The following is an 18,147-nucleotide window of genomic DNA, read 5'->3' as shown; positions in this document are numbered from 1 at the left end:
TAATTGAAGAAGTGATTAAATATTTCTCTACTGGTGATTCCTGTCCAGGGAGGAAAGGAAAAGAGCAGTCTCGGGGCTGAAAGACATCAAGTAAGGAAGCAAGAAGGAGAGGATAAATGAAGGAGAAAGGGAAAGGCAGGCAAAAAGCTTGGAAACCTAGTGTCCCTTGGGGCCAGCCTTTCGATTATGAGATCAAACTCAGAGCTCATGGACCTTCCCTAATCCTTTGCTTTTCATCTCACTGCATTTTTTTTTCTAGAAATTCTCCCTTTTCTTGTTATTCCTAACAATTTTGTCTTTGCAAGAATAAGAAACAAACAAAAATGTAAAAAAGTAGTTGATATTATAAATAAAAGACCATATAAGTCAACTTGCCAAAATGAATTCAGAATTTAAAAGGATGGAGATTAAGAAGGTTGACTATAAAGGATTTTTTAACTGAGAAATGAAGAAATCATAATCTAGGTTTTCCTCCAAAGGACACTGAATGGCCTATAGCTAAAAAAGGTGACCACATTTTCAATATCACATGAGAACATGGCACATCTCTCAGCCTTACTTATAATGTCTGGCCTTCCCTCCATCCTGCCTTCTCCCTGGACTGATCTGTGAAACCAGCTGTCTCCAGGTCATTTGGTCCCTCTCTCCTCAAAGGCCCTGGTATCTCCCTATTCTCAATTACTTCCTGTCTTTGTTCTGAAAGCACACATGCACACATTCACACAAACCTCATCCTTCCTTTTCATGAATCCTCAGGGTAGCTCTGCCTTCTCCATTTTGTGTGTTTGGAACGAAAGAAAGCAAAATAGATGAGATGCCAATGCAATTTCTCCTTTAGCAGAGCTCCGCAGGACAATTACCCACCCCATCTGCCCGGTTTTATAGCTCTCATAACCCTCCTTTATGAACACACTATGGCAGCTGGATGCAGGCATTGATTATGGCAGCAGTCTTCAGCCACTTTCCTATTTAACTACAAAGCAGAGCTCCTGCCTACCAGCCCAGCACTGATCATGTGACGTTTTTAATTACTGTATTTACGTAAGCCTTTTTCCTACCAGAGCCTGTGTCCAATTCCATCAAAACTGGGGAGGATTTGTGCTTGCCACTTCAGTGGCTCTCTGTCCTTAGGGCCTAAAGTCTTTTCCTGGAATCAATGTAGGACTCTGGGCTTTCTCAGCAGAGGTCTGGAAGGGTGGGGGTGTACAGGAAGCACTTTTTTGTTGTTGTTATGAAATACCTGAGGAAATAGATAATAAAACATGTTGGCAGATAAGGGCATTGGCTGACTCCCAGGGGTTCACCTGACGAAGGTGCCAGGTGCAACAGATCAGCAGAGCCAGTAGGATGCTGGAGGTGGGGGAGCGATAGGAACGAAGTGGCTTTAGAATTTTGAGAATTATGTAATGGATTTCGGAATTACTGCTGCTGGGCCTTGCCCTTCTAGTCCGCAGCTTCACCAAATGTTCAGCAGGAGAGAATCATATTGACTCCAGGTAGTGAGGGAAGGTTTAGTGTTCAAAAGAAATGCTGGCAACCTGGTGGGCAAAATGTGGCCTCTTTGGCTATTGTGCCACGGTGAAAGGCAAATCTGGCAGAGAAAGACAGTACTCTTTAGTTGCTGCAGCTCAGCTAAGGAACCCACTGCAGGGCCGCAGGGATGGTCCCGCAGGTTAGGCTGGAGTGACTAGCATAATCTAGCCGAAAACCTCCTGGAGAGATCCCAAAGACCAAGGTGACCTGTGTGGGCGGGTGATCCGTTAGTCGAGTGACAGAACTGCTGAAGAAAGCCAGAAAGAGGATCTGCGTGGGAGGTGGAAAAAGCGTGGGCTGAGCTTGCAGCAACCGAAAGGCGCCACACGTGTGAGAGGAACCCGCGGCGCTCCGTGTGGGCAGGCGGGAAGCACCGCCCCGCTAGGACACACCAAGTTTTCTCTTAAGCAGTCCCACACCCAGCGCCCTTTCCATGCGTAAGTAACAAATGGGATGGTTGTCAGATAATTGTAACGCTTGTTCTGATTCCTACCTTTTCTCTTCTGGGGTCTAGTTCCTGTAAAAGAGTATGCTCACCTCTGCCACAGCTCTCCCATTTTTCTAACTCTTTCCTGGGCGGGGTTTCTGGGCCCCGCCCTCTGAGGGCCCGCCCAGTAGCCGCCCCGGGGCGGGGCGGGGCTCCCCTCGGCTCCCGGCTGCCCTTTCCTCTGCGGACTGTACCCGGGCTGCAGTGTCCCTGTCGAGCTCCGGACACGTGCTGGTGAGTAAGGGCAAATAAGGGAGAGGCCTTGGAGGTTTACCAGCCAGGGGCGAGAGGCAGTTAGGGGGAGGCTTCTTCCGAGGCACGGGACGAAATTGGGGTTCGTTCCCTCGTGACCCCAGGTTCGGAGGGCATGTTGAAGAGATGCTGGAGGATCGTACCCCCAGAGTCGCCCCCTGTTTCCTACCATCCCTACTGTCCCTGGAGAGTTCCCTAGAGCCGGTCTCGGAGAGTCTCGGTCCCTAGGCACCAGGGCCAGGGACTTGGGAAGGTTTCTGAGGAACACGTGTTCGGGTGGAGCTCGGTCAGTCCCTTCAACCCGAGCCCCTGAAAGGGACAGGCTGTTTTTGGATTCGTTTTTAGACCTGGACAATAAGCCCCCTCTATTTTCCTTTTCCTCTAAATTGTTTGGAGGCGTTTAGGAGTGAAATTAGAGGATGGCTGGAAAAAAGTATGGTCTTAGATACTCTCACTTTATATATATAAGATAAATTATAAGGGTGAGTGGGTAGGAATGTTTATTAACATTTTTGCAAATATTTGATTATTGTTTTCAACCAGTAGTTGGGGTCGTTGGCAGGAATGGCAACCTAACTGCCTCCAGTTCCTTTCACACCGATTACTGTGTCCAATCATTTTTTAAGGTGCTGTTTTACAGTTCTTCAAGAGGTCACATAATTGAGGCCCTTCTCAATCTAGTTTTAACCAGCCTCTCCAATTTGCACTGCCCATTGCTCTCCCAGGATAACTTCCCCTTCTACTCACCAGTTTTTATCTCCTTGCCTGGAATATAGCTCCTGATAATAGCAAGTGTTACTGAGTTATCAGTCTATAGCAGATATTATCCTATGGGCTTAATTTATATTCCATTTAAATCTCCCAACCACCCTGGGTACTATTATCAACACCCCCATTCTACAAATGAGGAGACTGAGGTACAGAGGTTAAGTTACTTGCCCACTGCCACTTGGGTGTTAAGTGACAGAGCCATTAATTTGATACTTGATGAGACCATTAATTTGCTACTGTTCAACTGCTGTGGTATGCAGGTACAAATGACATATGACAATAAAGCTAACCAAGGGAAAGCTATTTGTTTTATTTCCTGCTATTGTTTCTGTGGCTCAGGCCTCACCAAGTTACAGTTTTGAGGGTAGGGGTCTTGAAGTCCACACAAGTGTTCACTAACTGTTGGCTGACTCTAACCTGGAGTGCTTTGATTGCAGAGGGGCCAGCTGTGGACTTTTGGAAGATGCAGCGCCAGGTGAGTGCAACTCCATTAGCCTACCTTTGGCCCCAGCTGTAGGCAGCTGCCTAGGTTTCCGTGTACCTAGGCAAGTGTTACACTGCTGGGAGAACAGCAGCCAATATAGCTGGTTGGCATTCTGGGCCTGGTTCATGCCAACTATGTTGTTAACTATACCAGGATGCCAGCATAGTTGCTTTTCCATTAAGGTTAAATCTGCAAGAGCATGCCTTTGCAAGGAGAAACCTAACATGGAGAATGGTTCTGGTCCGACAGGTTTGGCTAGTATGAAGTTCCTTAAATCTTGCCTTGGAAACAGAACAAAGACAATGGAGGGATATATAAGTAGAGAGGAAAAGTTGGGCTTTTTTTTTTTTTTTGAGTATACCAAGTGCTCAAAAGGGGCCTTATAGGACTTCCTTGGTGGTCCAGTGGTTAAGACTCCGAGCTTCCACTGCTCAGTTTGGTTAGATCCTTGGTCTGGGAAGTTCCACATGCCCCGCCCCACCGCCCCTCCTGGCAAAACAAAACACAACATGTGCGCACAGACACACACAAAAGAGGGGGCCTTATAGAGGGCGGAAGTCAATGGGAGTTTTGCAGATTTCATAGCTCCCACTCCCCCACAGTACAGAGCTAGTCAGGATAAACCCTTTGTAGAAGGATAGCTGTAGTTACCTGTGAGAATGCCATGCCTTACAAGGAAACATAGATGTGAATTTGCTTTAAAATTATGGGCTTTTTTTTTTTTTTTTTTTTTTGGCTGCGCTGCACGGCTTGTGGGATCTTAGTTCCCCAGCCAGGGTTCGAACCCGGGCCCTCAGCAGTGAAAGTGCACAGTCTTAACCACTGGACTGCCAGGGAATTCCCTGGGCATTCTTTAGCTCATTAATAGAATATAAAAATAGCAATTCATTGAGGGGGCTCTAGATACTAGGCCTAGCTACAACGATAATAATTTATGCTTTAGGTTGACAGTATATTTTTGTTGATATCTTACTGATTTTCAGTAGTAAGCGGAGTTGTTGCCTCTTTGGAGCAGTAGATATTGAGTCCCCTTTGTAGTGACATTGTTTCAGAATGCTAATTTTCTAAAAAGAGATGCTTCTCAGTTCTAGGCAATCACTTATCGCTCAGGGTGATGCTGGAGGTTGTCCAATAGGGCTGACTTAGTTGCTGCTTTCTGTGAAAAGTGACAGAAAGTTCTACAGACGGAACTGGTGAGGATGTTGGGAGGCAGAGGAGTTATTTATCAAAGCTAGTTTTGTTCTATCAATTGGCTTTGCCTTAAAAGGATTCTCTTAGCTAAATGTTGGGTGCTTTGTGTGAATACCTCAAATGTTCGTTGTGAATAGCCTTTAATATATCGGTTCTTAATACAAGTGATATCTAGAGGTCTTTAGTAGTAACAGGCAAGAAAAAAGGTAAGTAATGGGAAATAAAATAATTACTGAGGATATAAAAATTATGGTAAATCATAAACAACAGACAGCATTTTGTTTCTATCTCTACAAAAAAGCAGCCTTAAGAGCTGGGATGTTGAACACTGAAATCTTTTTCTTTTTAGGATGACTTGAAAGTAGGGCATCCTTGGCCCTCCTGAAGAGAGGAAATTAGTGGCAGATGGACAGTCTGTGTATGGAGTTATCAGGTAAATGTCCTTATTCATTCCAACATTGACTATGTGCCAGGGCTGTTTGTTAGTTGGAGCCCATCAGGAAACAATTGGGAGGCAGAATCAACTGTATTTGCCCCTAACAAATCCTACTCAGGGAAAGGCTGAGTAGGATTTTGGTGATTATGGTCTGAAGGCATGTGGGATCTTTGAGATTATCTGTGTCATTCCATCTGAGGAAACTGGGGCGATTGTAAATTCCGTGAGGGAAAGGTTAGTGTATCTTACCTTGTTCACAGCTAGATCCCAAGCACAGTGCCCAGCACATGGCAAGAACTCTCTGTGTTGGATAAAATGACTGAAGCCATGGGAAAGGGTTTCCTGTTTCCAGTTTTTTAAAGGATTTGACAGCAGGGTCTGCAATCAGTGCTCCCAGGCCTCTGTTTTGCAGTCACTGTTCAATTCATGGGGATACCTATATCCATGTCTTCTACCTGGGGTACTTGGGTATCTGAAACAATAAGAAAACTGTTTCAGGAATCATCCAGCAGTTGTCAGCTGTCCAGGCTAGTGTGATGCCTCGGATGGTGTTACACTGTTGGAAGAGCAAGTGCTGCCTTTATTGAGGTCTGGCTCTGGTACTGTTTTGGCGCTGTGGCTGAGTACCTTTGGGCAACGTTTTGCACCTCTGAGAGTGGAGTAACTCCTCCTGTGGAGTTGGTCCTAGTCTGGGTGCAAACAGTTTTTTCTGTTAGAAAAGGAGCCTGCCTTAAGGATAGCCTGTCATTCCTTTCCTCTTTGAATCCTAGATGCCTTTACCTGAGTGAGAAACCTTCCTCCACTGGGACCTCAGATGTCTGACAGCCCTTTGTGACACCAAGATAAGTAATGTATGCAGTGCTTTTGTCATGTAGTTTCTAGTTAACTCACTTCAGCTCAGATGGGTGGTGTGAAATAATAGAAAAAATATATATACATACATTTTTTTATGCACACACACACTTGATATATATATATCTGCCCCTGGTTTTTGGTACAGCTCCTAAAACCCTTGTGATTTCCTAAGTGATCAGAGCACTAGGAGCATCTTTTGTTCTAATATTTGGTCTTTGAATGTGGCTCCTGACAATGAGCTCCTAAATCCCTTGGAACTTCCTGGGTGATGTATGTCTTTTGTTCTGGTGGGGCTGGTCACCAGAAAGACCAGGCAATGATTAGAGCTTAGAACTGTCACACACACACACACACACACACCTCTTAGACACACTCATTCTCCAGAATGGGGAGAGGGGTTGGAGATGGAGTTAATGATCATGATGAAGCCTCCATAAAACTTCCAACAGTATGGGGTTCAGAGAACTTAACAGGTTGGTGAACAACACGTTGAGCTGCTGGGAGGATGGCGTCCCTTCCCACATACCTTGACCTATGCATCTCTTCCATCTAGATGTTCATTTGTATCCTTTATCGTTTCCTTTTATAATAAACAGGTAAACAGTAAGCTGTTTTCCTGAGCTCTTTGAGCCACTCAAGCAAAAATTAGTCAAACCCAAGGAGGAGGTGGTGGCAATCTCTGACTTACAGCCTTTCTGTCAGAAGTACAGGTTAACAACCTGGACTTGTGTCTGGCATCTGAAGTGGAGAAGGGGCAGTCTTGTGGGACTGTGCCCTTGGCCTCTGGGATCTGAAGTTATCTCTAGGTGTAGATGTTGTCAGAATTGAGTTAAATTGGGGGACACCCAGCTGGTGACAAGATTTGCTTAGTGTGGGAAAAACACCCACACATCTGGTGTCAGGAGTACTGAGAGTGTGATCAGAGTGTGAGACTAAAGGAAAAACAGGAGTGAGGTTTTCTTTATAGGTGGGAATACTTAAAATTCTAAAAAAATTATGGCAGGACTTCCTTAGTGTCACAGTAGATAAGAATCTGCCTGTCAATGCAGGGACACGGGTTCGAGCCCTGGTCTGGGAAGATCCCACATGCTGCGGAGCAACTAAGCCCTTGCGCCACAACTAATGAGCCTGCACTCTAGAGCCCGCGAGCCACAACTGTTGAGCACATGTGCCACAACTATTGAAGCCCTCGCGCCTAGAGCCCATGCTCCGCAACAAGAGAAGCCACTGCAGTGAGAAGCCCACGCACCACAATGAAGAGTAGCTCCTGGTCGCCGCAACTAGAGAAAGCCCGCGTGCAGCAACGAAGACCCAACACAACCAAAAATAATAAATAAATAAAATAAATAAATTTATTTTTTAAAAAAACTTTATTTAGGGACACTGAAAGTGAAATTTCACAAAATTTTCGGTGTTGAAAGAAAAAATTCCCCTCAACCATGCTAAGCTTAAGAGCCTTTCAAAAACAGATGGCAGGCCAGAATTACCAAACTCTGTTTTAGGGAATGAAATTCAGGCCTTGGGAGTTTATAGCTCATTTGTGACAGATTTAGGGCCAGTACCAACATGTGTCCCTGAAAAATTATGTTATCAATACCTTTGCCTTAGAGCAAGCTTTTACCATATGGTATTAAACTCCTTTTAGAGGACTGAGGTGACTTCAGTAAATTATCCAGTAGTAGGATAGTCCTTATTTCTTGTGTTTGGTGTTTGTTATATATACTTTTTAAATGGGTTACTTATAATCTCTCTTTGAATGTATACCTAAAGAAGAGGCCCTAAGAAAGAATAGCAATCTGGTTTCCAGCAGAAGCTGATCACAAACTCAACCCTAGGTAGTGAAATAGAAATGGTCCCTAAGGAAAGAGGAAAATTTTATATATCATGAGTAGCCAGGGTTTAAAATCTGGGATCTCAAGTTCCTCTGAGCATACAGATTGCTTTCCTGAGCATGGTAAAGCTACCCAGGTGCAGGGAGGGGCCCCTATGTTGCTACTTGAAAAGGGAAAATTCATTTGGTGTTTGTGCCTGTATTCAATACCCCAGGAGGTTTCAGTGGTTTAATCATACACATTAAAATAATTTAATGGGATTTCCTACTTGATAAGTGAAGTTAATTGGTCACTTACTACTCCCTGTCAGCTTGATTTCTTTTTTTTAAGATTTCCTACTGAGTCTAAGATGAAGTTACACATTTCAGAGTAGCTTTTTATCCATTCCTTCTCTTTTGCCATCACCCTTTTCCCATGCTGCAATGAAAACTGAAATTGGACTGGCAGATATTGGTCTGTAAATATCCAAGCTGCCACCTCCTGCCATAGATAGCAGTTAGTAAACACAAGTGCCCCTTTTCATTGCTCTGCTCAAGTTTCAGGTTCTGTACTATATTAAGAGGGAAAATTAAAGCAGGATGAGTAGGGGGCCCCAAGTATTGAGTGCTATCCCTGGCGCCTGTCAATTTATTTTCCTTCTTTCAGGGTTGAAAGAAACTTGTCAATGAACTTTTACATTGAAATTTTGGATTATATCTCAAATTTTAATCAGGAAAACAAAACCCCAGAGGAATAAATTCTGCAGGCCCCAAAGGGACATAAAAAGGTGGCTCAGTGCCTAGAAATTCACACAAAGGAAAACAACCTGGTAAGGGCAACTAATTAAGAACCTAAAACAGTGACAATGGCTCTTGTGAGTCTTCTTGCTTAATTAGGGTTTTATGAACAGCTCCAGTTAATGGACCTGTCAATATTCTCTTGGAAAACAATTTCACTGAATTAAGATATCAACTGTAATACTTAGAATGTCTCTTTAGCAACACCTTTCTCTTTACTGTTATTTAGGAACACTTTTAATGACCCAACATGCTAGGTCATATATTTGTCAATTTAGGATCCTAAGGCCTGGTTCAAAGGAGCCCGTTACTTTAGCTCTCCCTAATCTCCATTATAAGCCCTTTGGGGTGTGAGAACATTTTATACTGCTTTTTAAGGGTGACTTAACTGTTAACCTGGGAAAGGTGGTAAAATGGACCTTGAAATTTATTTCATTTTAGAATAGTTGTAGATTTACAGAAAAGTTGTGAAGATGGTACAAAGAATTCACATGTAGCCTGCACCTAGTTTCTCCTAATGTTAAAATATTAGTATAGTACATTTGTCACAATTAATAGGCTAATATTTGTACATTATTGACTAAAGTTCATGCTTTATTCACATTTCCTTAGTTTTCACCTAATGTCCTTTGTCCCAGGATCCCATTGAAGATATTACATTTAGTCATCATGTCTCCTTAGGCTGCTCTTGGCTGTGACAGCTTCTTAGACTTTCCTTGTTTTTGATGACCTCAAGTTTTCAGTAAGGCATTTTGTAGAAAGTTTCTCAATTAGTTTGAGTTTTTCTCATAATTAGGATTTCAAAATCTTAAGTGATTTTGAAAGGAAGACCACAGTACCATTCTCCCATATCAAGGGTACATACTATGAACATGACTTACTACTATTGATGTTAACCTTAATCATGTGGGTGAGGTCATATTTTCAGGTATTTCCACTGTGAAGTTACCCCCTCTCCCCAATGCTGTACTCCTTGGAATGAAGTCACTGTGTGCAGCCCACACTTAAGAAGAGTGGAGTTGTGGTATTCTTTCTTTATAAATATATATATATATTTATTGGAGTATAGTTGATTTACAATGTTGTGTTTCTGCTGTACAGCAAAGTGAATCAGTTATACATATACATATGTCCACTCTTTTAGATTCTATTCCTGTATAGGTCACTACAGAGTATTAAGTAGAGTTCCTTGTGCTATACAGTAGGTTCTTAGTTATCTATTTTATATATAGTAGTATGGAGTTGTATTCTTAAGGGTGAAATGTTTACATCAGTTAATTGAAATTCTATAGAAAGTAATTGGTCTCTTCCCTCATTTATTAAATTTATTTCTACGACTATGGACTCATGGATATTCATTTTATGCTTTGGGAAATAATCCAGTAATTAACTTAATTTTGTTGAAAGTGTTGCATCTTTGGCCACTGGGAGCTCTTACAGTTGACTCCTGTGTCCCTTCAATATGCCCCCATCATTGTGCTGTTGTTTTTTAAACACTTCTCACTTTATGGCATCAGAAGATGCTCCAGGTTCATCATATCTTTCCTGTCCCAGAGTTAGCCATTTATCTAAGGAGTCATGGTTCCTTTATTGGAGAATGGTATTAAGGAACCAATATCTGGGCGCTAGATGTGCTCTAGATACTGAGGTGTTATTGCTTCTAGGTCCTGTCAGCTACACGGTGCTGCTATGAACATTGGGGTTCTTGTATCTTTTCATTTTATTTACTTTTTGTCTGTGTTGGGTCTTTGTTGCTGCACACAGGCTTTCTCTAGTTGCTGCGAGCGGGGGCTACTCTTCGTTGTGGTGTGTGGGCTTCTCATTGCAGTGGCTTCTCGTTGCGGAGCATGGGCTCTAGGTGCGTGGGCTTCAGTAGTTGTGGTGTGCAGGCTCAGTAGTTGTGGTGCACGGGCTTAGTTGCTCTGTGGCATGTGGGAACTTCCCAGACCAGGGATCGAACCCATGTCCCCTGCATTGACAGGTGGACTCTTAACCACTGCGCCACCAGGGAAGTCCCGCTTGTATCTTTTCAAATTAGAGTTTTCTCCGGATATATGCCCAGGATTCCTGGATCATATGGCAACTCTACTTTTAAGGAACCTCCATACTGTTTTCCATAGTGGCTGCACTGATTTACATTCCCACCAACAATGTAGGAGGGTTCCCTTTTCTCCACACACTCTCCAGCATTTGTTATTTGTAGACTTTTTAGTGATGGCCATTCTGACTGGTGGGAAGTGATACCTCATTGTAGTTTTGATTTGCATTTCTCTGATAATTAGTGATGTCAAGCATCTTCATGTGCTTATTGGCCATCTGTATGTCTTCTTTAGAGAAATGTCTTATCTAGGTCTTCTACCCAGTTTTTGATTGGGTTGTTTGTTTTTTTGATACTGAGTTGTACAAGCTGTTTGTATATTTTAGAAATTAAGCCCTTGTCCATAGCATCATTTGCAAATATTTTTTCCTATTCTGTAGGTTGCCTTTTCGTTTTGTTTATGGTTTCCTTTGTTGTGCAAAAGCTTAAAAGTTTGATTAGGTCTCATTAAATTTTTTTTTATTTTTTATTTTTTTGCAGTATGTGGGCCTCTCACTGTTGTGGCCTCTCCCATTGCGGAGCACAGGCTCTGGACGCGCAGGCTCAGCGGCCATGGCTCACGGGCCCAGCCGCTCCGTGGCATGTGGGATCTTCCCGGGACTGGGGCACGAACCTGTGTCCCCTGCATCGGCAGGTGGACTCTCAACCACTGTGCCACCAGGGAAGCCCACAGGTCCCATTTTTAAATTTTTGCTTCTATTTCTATTGCCTTGGGAGACTGACCTAAGAAAACACTGCTATGATTTATGAACATTCCATTTTTAATACTCAACATGTCTTAGTCTATGGTCTTTGTTTATTCTCTTTCATTTAGAATATTGGTTGAGGCTGTTGTCTTTTATAGTAGATGCTGTATTCCCCAAATGACTGATTATTTTTACCCTATGAGCTCACAGAAGAGGATGGGAATTTTGTATCAGCTGGTGGTAGAAGGGAGAAGCCAAGCCCAGGCCCTAGTGTACTAATGAATTGAAGGAAAGTAGAGATGTCCTCAAGGCACAGAGCCTGTGAGTTAGAATCTGGACTTCACCAGAATGGCAGATGGTAGAACTTCCTCTTCTTCCCCTCAGTTGTAATTCTCCAGAGGAGAACTCCAGGAGCTAATGGTTACAGTATGTTGGCCACCCCAGGAGAGTTCTTTGCCAGCCTATGGCACAACCCCTACTCCCATGGCACTCTATACTTTTCTACACTGGGCTTCCATTTCTTGCCCCTGTATAGTAGGGCCCAATCATGATCTGTTCATCCAGCGGACTCTTCATATTTAGTTTCTGACATCGCTAACCTCCCTCTTATTTGTGTGTATAATATCTCCCGGGCTGAGTTAGAGGAAGATGAGTAAATAACCTATGCTATTTACTTATCTTGTCAGAAGACTAGTCATTTAACTCATACCCTTTTTATGGCTTTACAGCTTTTATGAACTGAACTCTGCTAGACATTGGGGATACATGATGAACAAGACACAGTCTAGCCCTCTCATGTTTACCACCCTCAGATTTCATTCTGGACACGCTGGTTTCTTTCAGTCCTTTGGCGTCTAGGTCTCTGCATATGCTGTTTCCCTTTCCCATTCCATCTTCCTTTTCCACTTTGTCTACTTTGAGATCTCAGCTCAGGCAGCACTTCAGCAGAGAAGCCACTCTCCCTGACTGAGCACCCATTTTATGTGTCATTGTACCATGTTTTACCGCGGAGCTGGATAGCCCCATGCCGTGTTACAGTCCTTTGAAAGATATTATTCACCAGTTTTTAGAGGTTTACCTCACTCCCATATAGCCAAGCAGCCTCAATTCTACTGACAGCTGACTAAAGAGCCTCAACTGGTAAATATTAGATCAGTGTGTCATAAGGTACCCAATATAGAGTAAGGCCATAGGCATATCCTACTTTTTAACAATACCCCAGTAGGTAAGGATAATAACAGTGCTGGTTTGGTTTTGTTTAATTTTGAAAAGAAAAATCATGGAAACAAAGATGTTGGGTTTCCAAATCATTTGCTGGTGGACTCTAACGATATAACGGTGCCTAACTATTTGAAACTAAATTTAGCTTCAAAGTGTTATATGAAAATAATGGAATTGCAGAGGATTTGTTGTTCAAATTTGAGACATCTTCTAACTAAAATGTGTGTGGCCTTTTAAACTTTTTTTGATAATCTGTAAGTGTAAGTGTCTTTATGTTGAAGAAAATTTTTGAAACATCTTTCTAAATTATAACTTGTAGAACCTCTCTTACTAGAAGTCATTGCACTAACAAGTAGGTGCCAGGATAAAACTTATAACCAGATTTAAATGGATAATTTTAACATGTTTATTCTGGAGCTCTATAAAAGTGAATAATCTTTGATTCTATGGTTTTGTCATTTTAGGATATTTATGTAAATACACTTCAGGACATAGAATATGGAGAATATTTACTGCATGTTGACCATGGGCCAAAACTGCTAAATTCATTCTATACATCTCTTAATCCTCTCAACAGTCCTACAAGGTACATGCTGTTATTTGCCCAAGGTCACACAGCTGGTCCAGGAACTATGGTGGTAGTCACTGAATCTGACTTCAAAGCTAGTGATTGGTTTGGGGCTTTCATGTATAGTTCCCTTCCAACTAATTCTCATAAATAGCTTCAATCATCAACCTCATTCAGCCTAACAGAGACTCCTGGGTGCTATGAGAGGAAGTATGAAGTACATGGAGACTCGTTTTATTTTATTTATTTATTTATTGGCCATGCTGTGTGGCATGTAGGATCTTAGTTCCCCGACCAGGGATCGAACCTGTGCCCCCTGCATTAGAAGCTCAGAGTCTTAACCATTGGACTGCCAGGGAAGTCCCTAATGGAGACTCCTTTTAAAAGCAAGGGTAAAGGCTATGTCTGTATGTGTTCCGTGTATGTTAATAGCAAAAGGAAGCTTCCTCAAGCTACAGCAATAGTGGCCAAGGTGCCGATGGCTTGAAACAAGGTATGTGGCATTTGTTATGTGTAAGAGACTAGAAGCAAGAAGAGAAGCGTTTCAGTAGTCCCTGAAAGATGTCACACATCCCCACCCCTAGCTTTGCTCTTTGGTAGGGTTTATCATATTTTATTAAAATTCTCCGGTGCCTGTGCTATGGGCTCAATGAGAGGGTCAGAATAAGAATTTCAAGACATTTAAAAATTCCTCAAGAATTTATGTTTTTAGAGGATGGGAGTTGAATTCTCTTTTCTGTTTCACATACATAGTGGAATATACCTGCTAAATTAGGGACATAAAGACCTTAATATATAAACCATTATATAAAAATATAACATTATTCCTAGATTATTTTAAGAATACATCAAAAATATTTGCAATTACTTGATCTCAATAAAAGTTACATATTATCCCAACATGCTAAAATGGCATTTACTAAAATTGCTGAGAGTCAGGATTCCAAGTCTGGTAAAATGTATCTTATTCTGAAAGCCTGTGTGATGCTTAATAGGGGAACCCTAGAACTGTTCCGATTAAAACAGAAAGCTTTGTTCAAGGGTACTATCCAAAGCAAAGAGGTATGAGAAGAAAATGTATAAATGGGGAAAAAGGTAAAAATCAGTTGTAGATAATGTTTTCTTAAATGCTGTGTCAACTGAAAATAGTACATTAAAGTAGCAAGTAATCAGTTTGAAGATAAACTGGAAGGAAGACAAAACTAGGAATCATTAAGAAGACATGTATAAGTTATATATGAAGAAAATATTAAAATGACAAAAATGAGATCTTAAATGGAAGTCGTACCATGTCCAATAAATCTCAACATCATAATTCTAAAGAAAAGTATAAGTTTATTAAAATCTCATTAAAAAATAACAGGATAATTTTGGAAGTAGACAAGTTGATTCTAACATATGGGAAAACCATAATATTAAGAATTATTATGAATAATATAATATTAGAACTAGAGTCATAAAAGAAAACTAGCTCTACCAGATGTTAAAATAATAAGAGAGGGTGGGGACTTCCTTGGCAGTCCAAGGGTTTGATCCCCGGTCGGGGAACTAAGATCCTGCATGCTGCATGGTGCAGCCAAAAAAAAAAGGGGTGGTACTGGCACCTGAGTAGACTACTCTGTGAATGGAACAATTAAGGGAATACAAAAATAGATCCTGAAACAAAAAGTTCAAGAAGAAAACAAGATATCTATAATTGTGTAGTAGCTTTGCCTTCTATGTGAAAAAATACAATATGAATACTTAAAAAGACTGGATGCTGTCTAGATTTTTTTAAAATTTTGTATGGAAAAACAAACAACCAATAAAATGTTTGCCAAGAGTTAATTTTTCTTTAATACAGTCCCTATAAATTAAGAGGTAAAAGCTCAACAACCCAATAGGTAATGGCAAAAGATATAAACAGTTAAGTGATGCTTAACCCTAGTTAGTGCAAGTAAAATCCATAGCTTAAATTCCATTTTCTAGCAATCAGATTTACAAATAGAATTTGATAAGTTATCAAAGGAATAATTAGTTCCAATTAAAATTCCAATATTTATGTTTATTAGAACATAGTTATGCTCGTTTATTGACCAATCGTGGCTGCTTTTGCACAAGTGCAGAGTACTTCTGACAGACTATGGGCCTTGAAGCCTAAAATGCCATTTGACGCTACAGAAATTTTGCCTGACCACTGCGCTAGAACAGCACAATATAATTAAAAGTTCTGCAATGACAGAAATTTTCTCCAAGCTGTCCACTAGTTAACTATAGATAGTAAGATTGAGAAAGTGAGTGTAGATTATGGCTGTTTTACAGCGACAGCATAGGTTTAGAAAATGAGGGGTTTATTTTAAACTGCACATAGACTTTGACATGTATAGGGTAATATGTACATAAATTTTGATTTTTGGCCACACCATGTGTGCAGGATCTTAGTTCCCCCACCAGGGATCGAACCTGTGTTCACTGCAGTGGAAGTGCCGCGTCCTAACCACTGGGCCGCCAGGGAGTTCTTGTACCTAAACTTTTAATGCTTTGAATAGCAGAAAATAGGAAAATAAGACTTTGGTGTGTCACCACATTACAAACCACCTTAAAACTTAGTAGTTCAGGGGCTTCGCTTCCCTGGTGGTGCAGTGGTTAAGAATCCACCTGCCTATGCAGGGGACATGGGTTCGATCCCTGGTCCAGGAAGATAGATCACACCGCAACTAGGGAAAGCCTGCCTGCAGCAACGAAGACCCAACGCAGCCAAAAATTTTTTTGAAAAAGAAAAGAAATCTAATAAAAAAAAACTTAGTAGTTCAAACAAGTATTAAAATTCTGTGGTTTAATTGGGCTCTGCTGGGTGGTTGTGTTGTTACACATGGATTTGGCTGGGGCTACTGCCATCTGGAGGCTTCACTTTGGCTGGCAGATGCCACTGGCTGTCACCTGGGAGCTCAGCTGGGGCTGTTGACTGAAGCACCTTGATTCTTTTGATGTGGTCTCACAGCATGGCACTTGACTTCCAAGTAGATGAAAGTAGATCTTAAAATCACTTCTGTGTTCTATTGTTAAAAGCCAATTACAGGGCCCTTACAGAGGGCAGGTAAGGGGGAAATTGATGCTACTGTTTCATAAGTGCGGAAAAGGATTATTTGTGGCAATCTTTAATTCACCACAAGCGTGTGTGTGTGTGTGTGTGTGTGTGTGTGTGTGTAGGAAATCCTTAAGATATACAAATGGTTGATAGTGGTTGCCTTTATGTAAGGGCGTAGTGGTTGGTGAAACTCTTTGTTGTGTGCTTTGAATTTTATTATATGTATTCCTTATTCAAAAACTTTTTTTAAAATTTATTCATTTATTTTTGCCCTCGCTGCTACATGGCTTGTGGAATCTCCCTGACCAGGGGTCGAACTCAGGACCCCTGCAGTGGAAGTGTGCAGTCCTAACCACTGGACCACCAGGGAGTTCCCCCAAAACCCTTTTTTACACCCACTTCCCCTCCCTTGCCACTGCTAAAAAAGAGCCACTGTTTAACAGTTTTCTGTTTTTAAATAGCCTAAAGTATTGAAATGGCCTGGTTCCAGGGCATTAAATCTATTTAAAAAGTAGATGGTAGACTGCCAGGAGATTCTGAGACCACAGCTTTGCTGAAGGCAATCCAATATAAAGCTTTAAAGCTCTGGGTTTGGATTTATTTAGAACGGAGTTCAAATCCTGGCTTTGTCACTCTTCAGCTATATGACCTTACACAAGCTTTCTTAATCTCTTATGTAAAATAAGAGTAATGGTACTTTACTCTTAGAATTATAATGCATTATCAGCTTAGTGGTGTCAAAATATATGTCCTCAATCAATATGACTCTTCTGCTCAAAACTTTTAAAGGTATTCACTATTAGCTCAAATGTAGACTGTATCCTGGTGTTTAAAGCCTTATTCCAAACTTGTCACTTAGACCTTTCAAAGTCTCAGCAGAAATACTTGCTTCGTAGCCTCTTTATCATCCCTGGTGTACCACACCCACTGCCAAGAAACCCAAATGTGAATAGAGCTCTTGATCCAACTCTTCTCATAGCTAGGCCCACCTTGAGGCCAGACTCCTTGTCCAATCTTCATCAGACTGGGATCCTCAAGAGCTGGTAATTTGTCTTATCCATCATTATATACCCACCCTTGTACACTGTCTTTCATGAAACTGGCATTTGATGACTGAAATCTTGTATCAGTTTGGTTTCCAGTGTGTCTTTTTGCTGTTGACCCACTAAGCAGATCTGCAATAAATAATTACTCAATTGAAAAAGTCTGCCTTTCCTTCTTTGTATGACCACCAGATCGCATTAACAGCCTGTACAAAAGCATGGTTAAGTGCATATCTGAACTAAGCATGCATTCATGTTTCTGTCTCCAGAGAAGCAGAGCCTCTTTTTTTCATCTAAGATTTGGGGAGAACATAAAGTGAAGTCTTATCCAAAATCAGTTGGAATCAAAGACTCACAGAGTAGAAAGCAGATCTGGTTTCAAGTGAAAGGAGGACCCAAGATTCACTGAAAATTTAGGATACCCCGAAATTTCATTCCAAAGGTAACTATTTAGTGGGCTTAAGCCTTACTTATTCAGGGGAACCCCAGTTCTTGATGTATTCTACCAAATGCCCTCAAAGCCTGTAGAAAATCATGCAACATAATGGAGATGTGGGATTACAGTTTCGCTCTTCACAATGGCTATTTAAAAATTATCCTTCATGCAACTCTAGCCCTTTCCACAGATGGCTTAGTCACCGAAAATTGAAGTCACCTGACTATAATTCCTAATGACAACTCGGCACCATCCTCTCCATACCGCCTGTTACAGTAAAGACATGTCTCCTTTCTTCAGATCCCATCCTTTGAGTAGTGTCCAATATGAATTATCCCTTCTCGTCCTGTTTTTTTTTTCAACCAATCCTTTTTCCTAAGATAACTCTTCTGCAAACATTTTAATTGTGCC

The 18,147-nt window shown here is 41.5% G+C and overlaps 1 protein-coding gene and 1 non-coding gene across 4 annotated transcripts in view; both read left to right on the top strand.

Moving 5' to 3' along the window:
* Positions 1 to 2,144: 2,144 nt before the first annotated feature.
* Positions 2,145 to 18,147, top strand: part of MATR3 (matrin 3) — a 48,099-nt gene continuing 32,096 nt past the window's right edge. For all 3 annotated transcript variants that reach the window (XM_028493279.2, XM_055086789.1, XM_055086788.1), the window contains exons 1-4: positions 2,145 to 2,254; positions 3,481 to 3,518; positions 5,068 to 5,151; positions 5,925 to 6,005. The gene's annotated coding sequence lies outside the window, so the exon portion shown is untranslated. The remainder of the gene's footprint in view (positions 2,255 to 3,480; positions 3,519 to 5,067; positions 5,152 to 5,924; positions 6,006 to 18,147) is intronic.
* On the top strand, positions 5,659 to 5,858 carry LOC112065620 (small nucleolar RNA SNORA74). The gene has a single exon (XR_002892129.1). It is a non-coding gene; the product is annotated as a small nucleolar RNA SNORA74 (small nucleolar RNA).

The sequence above is a fragment of the Physeter macrocephalus genome, chromosome 8 (genome assembly GCF_002837175.3).
Source record: "Physeter macrocephalus isolate SW-GA chromosome 8, ASM283717v5, whole genome shotgun sequence".
Classification (NCBI taxonomy): domain Eukaryota; kingdom Metazoa; phylum Chordata; class Mammalia; order Artiodactyla; family Physeteridae; genus Physeter; species Physeter macrocephalus.
The sequence above is the reverse complement of the archived record's forward strand: the minus strand, read 5'-3'. Positions and strand labels throughout refer to the sequence as shown.